The sequence below is a fragment of the Labrus bergylta genome, chromosome 19 (assembly GCF_963930695.1).
Source record: "Labrus bergylta chromosome 19, fLabBer1.1, whole genome shotgun sequence".
In the NCBI taxonomy this organism is placed as follows: domain Eukaryota; kingdom Metazoa; phylum Chordata; class Actinopteri; order Labriformes; family Labridae; genus Labrus; species Labrus bergylta.
Window position 1 is genome coordinate 7933713 of NC_089213.1, and position 7290 is coordinate 7941002.

Below are 7290 nucleotides of genomic sequence, written 5' to 3' on the forward strand. Positions count from 1 at the left end.
AATATATATAGAATAAATGTTATATCTATTACAGCACGCCTGACAAGAACTGAGATCCATTAACATGATTAACCACTCCAACAAAGCCATATCTACTGATTGTTATTTATTTCCACATTGATTTTTTTTTGTTGCAAGAAATATTTACAAAATGATTCATTTCCATCATTTATTTTTAAACTTATTTTCCAAAATGTTAACACTACATATTTGCATATCTGGGAATGTGATATGGCGCATCAATCCTGGTGCAATATTTTGAAGACGCTGAAGGAGTGCATTGGTGCGACTCTCCAGGTGCATCCACGACTTTGCCTCCTTGGTGGCATAACATACCTAACATAACACATTTGGCATTTTAAAGGTTGGATTTATCGCAGCAGCAAGACATATACTGGAAGGACCCCAGGTGTTCCACTGTGAAGGAATGGAGTGAATGGTTAAGAGCTCATCATCTGAATACATGTTGGGAAATATTAATTTAGGAGGGAAAACGACGATATGGGATCAGTTATGGCAACATGTTAAATCAAGGTGAGAATAGAATGGACTCATAAAGGTTACTGTGCCTGTCACATGTCTGTGGTATGATTTCGATGGATATCTTTGTCATCTCATGCCAGGAGAGTTGAAACAGCAGACTTTGTCTCTCCCTCCACTTTGAAGCACTTTGCTGATCAGCTGTCTCCAGTCTTTGCAGACTTTTTTGGTTTTTTTTACATCTCATTGGTGACATGCCACATGCCAGCCTGCTTCAAGACCTCCCCCATCATCCCGGTCCCCCCCAAAAAACAAGGACCACAGGACTTCATGACTTCAGACCGGTTACTGATTCTGATTCTGAGATGACTGACATGCTCTATCTAATTGCCCTGTACTATATTTGATGTAAGATGTGCTGCATTGTGTTAAACACTGTTTAAAGTTAATACAAAGTTACAAAATACACTTAAATCTATATATTTGCAAATATATTTTCATGCTTTTTTAAAATATATTTCCCTCATATTTCATTTAAAAGAGTGTGCGCAGTGCATTTGTTTATACTGACTCATCCTTTTGTTGTTGTTTTCTTTGTTTTTTTTTTATCTTGACATCATTGCAGATAAAGGGAAACCTCAACGATTTGAAATGAAAAAAAGATATTGATGTATTTCTAACCATGTCGTTTACTTTTGAAATAAACCAAAAATATCTTTGAACACTTTTTTTTTAATCTTAACTTACAGTGATGTTTTTGGAGTTATAATTTTTCTTTGAGGCTCAATTTAAAATGATTTTTTTCAAAATGTTTCTTCAAAAAAACTATTTTGTACAATTTGGGTCATAAATGTTCGTTAGTTAAAAATAATTTATAAATTACATGTAAAAACTGTTTTTCGAGAACATCTTTTCACAATCTGATTTTACTTTCCTGATTTGATCATGTGCTGATTTTATTAACTTGGACTGTTGCTTGGTCGGTGCTTTTATTTTGAAAACCCTCACTCGCGTCTTCTGAAATGTGTTGCTTTTACACTTCCGGTATCACCGTCATGAGGGGGCGTGGTCTCGAGGCACGACAACCCTAATGTTTCTCGTAACTAGGGAACAGGAGCTGAGTATATAAGAGTAAATATTTATGAAGGCTATGTTCAAATGAAGATGTGGTCTTAGTTTAACTTCATATGTGAGATGATATTAATGCCTCAAGCTCTGCTGTAAAACAACAACAATCATTCCTGAAATATAACAGGATCATGAACTATTCCTCATCACTCTTTTGATATTAAATAATCCATTAAATATTCAGTTTATAGGAGGTAGCACTGACAGGTATGCTCTTAAATTGGTTGTTTTTTCAAAGAGGTTTGGTAGAGGATTTGTGGATTCTTTAAAGTCTTTGCTCTTTAGGAAACAGATGTTTATTTTATACAAATACGAATGTTTGATCTTAAATGAACACATAAAACTGTGCAGTGTATGACCAGCATGCAGCAGGCGGTTCAGTAGTTTTTAAAGTGCACCGAGGCCTCTATAAACTGAAGGGCGTTATTATCACTCCTCTTCCTTCTGCCAGTGATCACGGCTGATTGAATTAACATAGAATTATCATTTCAGATAAGATGAAACGCGTTTGTTTCATCCTCAGACGACAGAGCCTGCTGTGATCGCTTCCTGTCTTCTGTAATGGGGTTGCAAAGATTCCTCATTCATAAACGGGATGATTATTTTCTTTATTTAGGGGACACCGCTTAATATACTTTTTTAAAAAAATTTCAAGGAAAATCCATGCACATCCATGCATTAATTAATGCATAGGTATCTGTCATACGTATCTGGATATCTGTAAGCTACGCTGAAAGAAAACCCAGAAATACTGGCTGTCACATACTGAAAGCGAAATCATCGTCAGACAATAGTATTCTTCCAAGAATTCTATTCAGGTAAAAGAGGATTCTTGCAGCCCTGATGGATCATATCGATGTGGGCTCCAAAAATTGTGGGGTGGCGGACTTTTTCAGGAGTTTTTGTGCATGTATGAAACACCTTAGGAGTCTGGGGAGTTTTTAGGCCTCTGGGGACCTTAAGAAGTTTTCAGAGAGTCTGGGGCGGCTGTGGATCAGTTGGTACAGTCGGTCATCTCTCAAACGGAAGGTGCAGGGTTCAATCCCCAGCTCCTGCAGCCACATGTCTGATGTGTCATAGGGTAAGACACTTAAACCCCAAGTACCTGCTGCTTTGTCAGCAGCATATGAATGAAATTAGTTATTTCTGATGGTCTCTTTAAAGAGGTCATATTATGAACTTTTTGGGGTTCGTATATTTAATCTATTGGCTCGCTTCTGACTCTCTCTCTAAGGCTCTGAAGTGCCCATGTGTGCCAAGTCTGATCTGATTGGTCGGCTCTGCCGTAATTGGTCAGTCGCTCAGCACGGTTCTCGGAAATGTCACGCCCCTTTTACCATATTGGGAATGCAGCCACTCTGACTCCGAGGGGAGCATAAACATTAGCACCTTAGCACGACTGTGCTACCGCAGGCTACGGCATATCGTGGGCGTGATACAGAAGTTAACGGGCGTGCAACTTGAGCTGCAGGGCTTGCCACAACGAGCCAATGGGCTTAGATCAGTGATATCACACTGACAAGACGTCACACTGGCAATTTTTTTTCGAGGGGGGCTTGAACCGAGCGTTACATGCAGCTAATGCTGCAGCTAACAGGAGGGGGTAGGAGAAGCCGCGTTTCCACAGACTTTGAATTTTTGCACACAGACGTGCCTAAACATGCACAGGACACATGGAAAACACACTAAAGAGCATATAAAACCAGAAAAAGCATAATATGGGACCTTTAAATATCAGCCTCTGCCATCAGTGTGTGAATGTGTAGGTGTGACCTGTGGTGTAAAAGCACTTTGAGTAGTCAGAAGACTAGAAAAGAAATATACAAGCTCAAGTTTCTTTACCATATAGCAAAATGTGGACGAGTATAATTTGAAGTCTGTTTAATTGAATTGCTTTCCCCCATGCATGAGAATGTTGGATGTAGGAACCAGTTTCACCCCTCAGAGGACTGATCTGAAAGATGATCTTAATAATGCATATGCTACGGCTTTCTATTAATATGATTAACTGTACAAGTTAATTAAGTATCCAGTGACATGTCTGGTCCTGTCAGAGCGTCCCAGACAGTCAGCTGCATGTCTGGATCCTCCTGTAGTGAAAGGATAAGCCACTGTTCCCATTACAGCTCTATTTACAGCCAGGGTGACCTGTGGCACAAATACTGGCCATGACCACCTCGGGTTGACCTCAGCTCTTACACAACTGCGGATCAGCAGAACCTCGCCAGCACAGGTAAGATCCAATCGGATAATTCAAGAAAAACAAAAGCATCAGCATGCCTTCAAAAGGGCAAAGAGGACAGGAATGAATCTGAAGTTTGTTAATCATCCCATCAGTTATAAGGATTTAGATTTCAGTGATGTGACTCTAAAAACATGATGGTAGCTTAGGGATCCTTTTCTCTGAAAATGACTATTATGACTAATCCTTCATGGAAGTCTATCTTCATATTTGACAATTCACATTTTAAATGAAGACTTGTGATTTTTCAGTTAATGCAGTTTGTATAGTTCTGCTGTCGTGTCCTCGTGCCTCTGTAAGAGGACAGTGTACTCAAAGTGTACTCAAGATCATCTTCAAAAATGATCATCAAGTTGTTCATCTCCAAAGGAATATGAATGTTTCATTTGTATTTGAGGTCATTTCCTTTTGGAAACGTCTACATGGTGAGATTTGACCTTCACAGTAAAAGGAGCGAGACTCATTAGAGCAAGAAAACAATCAAAATGTTGTTCTCATTCGGACTAAATACGTCAACATATGAAGGCAGAATTCAATGTACCGGCACTTTTCTTTGAGGAGCCGGTTACAGAACTAAATGTTCTGCGGTCCCCCTCACTGTTGCCTTTCTGAATCACAGGTTTTGTCTGGATAAAAAAAAAACATATTCACAGAGAGTGTTGGCGGCCTCAGCAGCACATTACTTATGGTCTTTTTTTTTTTTTTTTTTTTTTTAGCCCAGGGTGGGAGCTAACCCAGAAACACTGCAAGCTTTCAGCGAACCAGGTCAATGTCAGAACAGCGAAGGAACCAAACACGATTTGAATGTTCCAACTAGAGGGAAGAATTAACCGTCGATGATGGAGAACAAGTACAGATCATGAACAGGAAGTGTGGAGGGTTAAATACGAGGCTCTTAAAAGATTTCAGGGACTGCAAAAAGGTTGTTCTCATGAGGAGTCCGGTGGCCCTGAACTGGGGCTTTGAGGCCGATTCCTTTGAGCTCTTGAGAGATTCCTGATACGGTGAGAGGTGTTGAGCATCCACTGGGACGTGTCAGTCCGAGGATGGTGGACACAGCACCCACTTTAGTCATACAGGGACTGGATGGACCCCATATTCCTGAAATACTTCCCACAGGATAAAACATCAATTCCACGTGTACAGGACAAGATAAGAAAGACCACTTTGTCTCCACGGGGCGCCTGCATCACCGCAAGTAAAAGAATCGCCCACAGGAGCTTTAAGGGAATCATCAATGGCGCTACAAAACAAACAAGGCCATTATGACTGATACATTCCCTAAAACATTCTTCAGTCTTTCAAATATATCTTTGTTTAAACATGTTTTTTTTTTTTTTAGAGGATATGTTCTTTAAAGCTAGCTTGCAGATATTTCCTATCACCTCTGTTGCTAACTTACAGGTCTAGTATCTTCCTTTGTCAGCTTGTGTGCAAACAGAGCCGGAAAATCTCCAACAGGAGTTTGTTTCATGATGATTTCTGAGTTCACATCTTGTGTTTTTTTTTTTTTAAATAATTCATGGAGCATGGATTCCAAGGAATGCAGACTAAGAGAAACATCTCTTTTCTTGCTGAAATAAAATCATTTCTTTGTAGCTGTAAGACATCAGAGCCCGTTATCTCCAGCACACAGGGATCTTTGTGATGCGGCTAGGGATGGTCTGCGTGTTGTCCAGGCTTTTTTTTTTTTTTTTTTTTAAAGGGGTCGGGGCAGAAAAAGACTTCATCATGATCATTTCCTGGTTTGTCATGTGGGCTGACACATCGACTTTTACTGTATGCATCTCTCTTATTGGCTGAGCGCCTTCACCTGGATGAACCAAGCACGCAGCTGGCCAATCAGCAGCAAGAGAGGCTGAAGCAGACCAGTTGTCGGACTAGGAAGGTCGTGGCGTGATGCTTTGGTACAGTGTTTGTTTGCAAATGTGTGTGTGTGTGTTTAATACACTACACAGCAGCTGGGAGTCCAAAGAGTCCAGCTCTTGTTTGGATAAGCCAGGGGGAAGGACACGCACGGTACTGATATTCCTTTTAGATAAAGAATCTTCATCTCATACTGATAGGATAAAGGTTAATCGGTTAAATATGGTGTTGTAAACTGATCAATAAGTAAGCTGCGTGTGGTAGGACCTCACTAACAATGTTTCACCCCCTGCTTGCAGGAGAAGCCAGAGTCAACAGGAAGTCGACCTGGACGCACGCTGTTTCTCCAATCGAATGTAGGAAAAGTTCAATAAATGAACATCCTAGAAATACTCTAAAAGCCTTCAGATTCCCTCCTTAAACTCCAGACTCTTAAAAAGAACTTTAATGATCGCCTCATGAGCCTCCGTCAATCCCTCACTTGCATCCTTTTTTAATGAACTTGGAATACTGCGAAAAATTCGAATCTTCAACCTCTCAAATGCATCCTACAACTTCCCGAGGACCTCTTGGAAAGGTGACCTCTTCCTTGGATGTTTAAAAACTTAACATCTGTAAAGAGTCACTTTAGTTCAACCAGAAGTCAGGAGCAGTCTTCCAAAAAAATCTACCTAAGAAGACCCTTAAATACCCTAAACCTGCCGGAGAACCACAGGATGAAAACAACTCTACATATTCATCATGAAGGAATTTAAAAGGTGATTATCAAACAAAACAAGCCTTATTTGCCCCCAAACTTTCAGCGTGGTTAATGCCATGTTGGTAGCCGCCACCTCAGAGACTCTGAGGCCGAGGTATTCCTGATAAAGCCTCTAATCTGATGTGTTCATGCAGAAGCACAGTCTGCAGCAGGTTAGAAAGGGGGCATCTTTGAGTAGGTGAAAGGATATGAAAACAAAAGCTGATGGTGAATCCTTTACTCAGCACATTTAGGGATTTAAGTGCATCAACATTAAAAAACAAATAGGTCATGGTTAAAGTTCAGAGACGGAGATAAGGCTGAATGGGACAAGATGAGTGCATTGTGGTGCTGCCACCTGCTGGAAATTAACATCTTTACAGACTCATTTGCAAACTTGAGAAATCTAGAATTTGAACTCGACATGGACATAAGTATCTGGAAACACCTTTGGTGTAAGGTTTCATTTCTCATGCGCTCTCATTCCAATACGAAATTATTTGATATTTTAGAAAGTTTTATTAATTTAAAAAAAATAATCTGTTAGAGGTGAAAATAAACTTTAAATGGATTCTTGTTCCTCATGTTTGTGGCTGTACCCCTGAGGATTCTCAGCAGATTTTACTGCAGACTTTTTGAAATAATGAAGTTGAATTCTGCTGAAATTGCATAGAGACACTATCATCTGAAGAAGTTTGAAAAGTTACATACAGCAACACAGTTTTTGTATTTACTGTATTTTATGCTTTTTGAGACGTTTCAGGATATTTTACCAACCTCTCACATTAAAGGAGCAATATGTAACTCTGACAACTACTCTAGTTATGAAAATTGG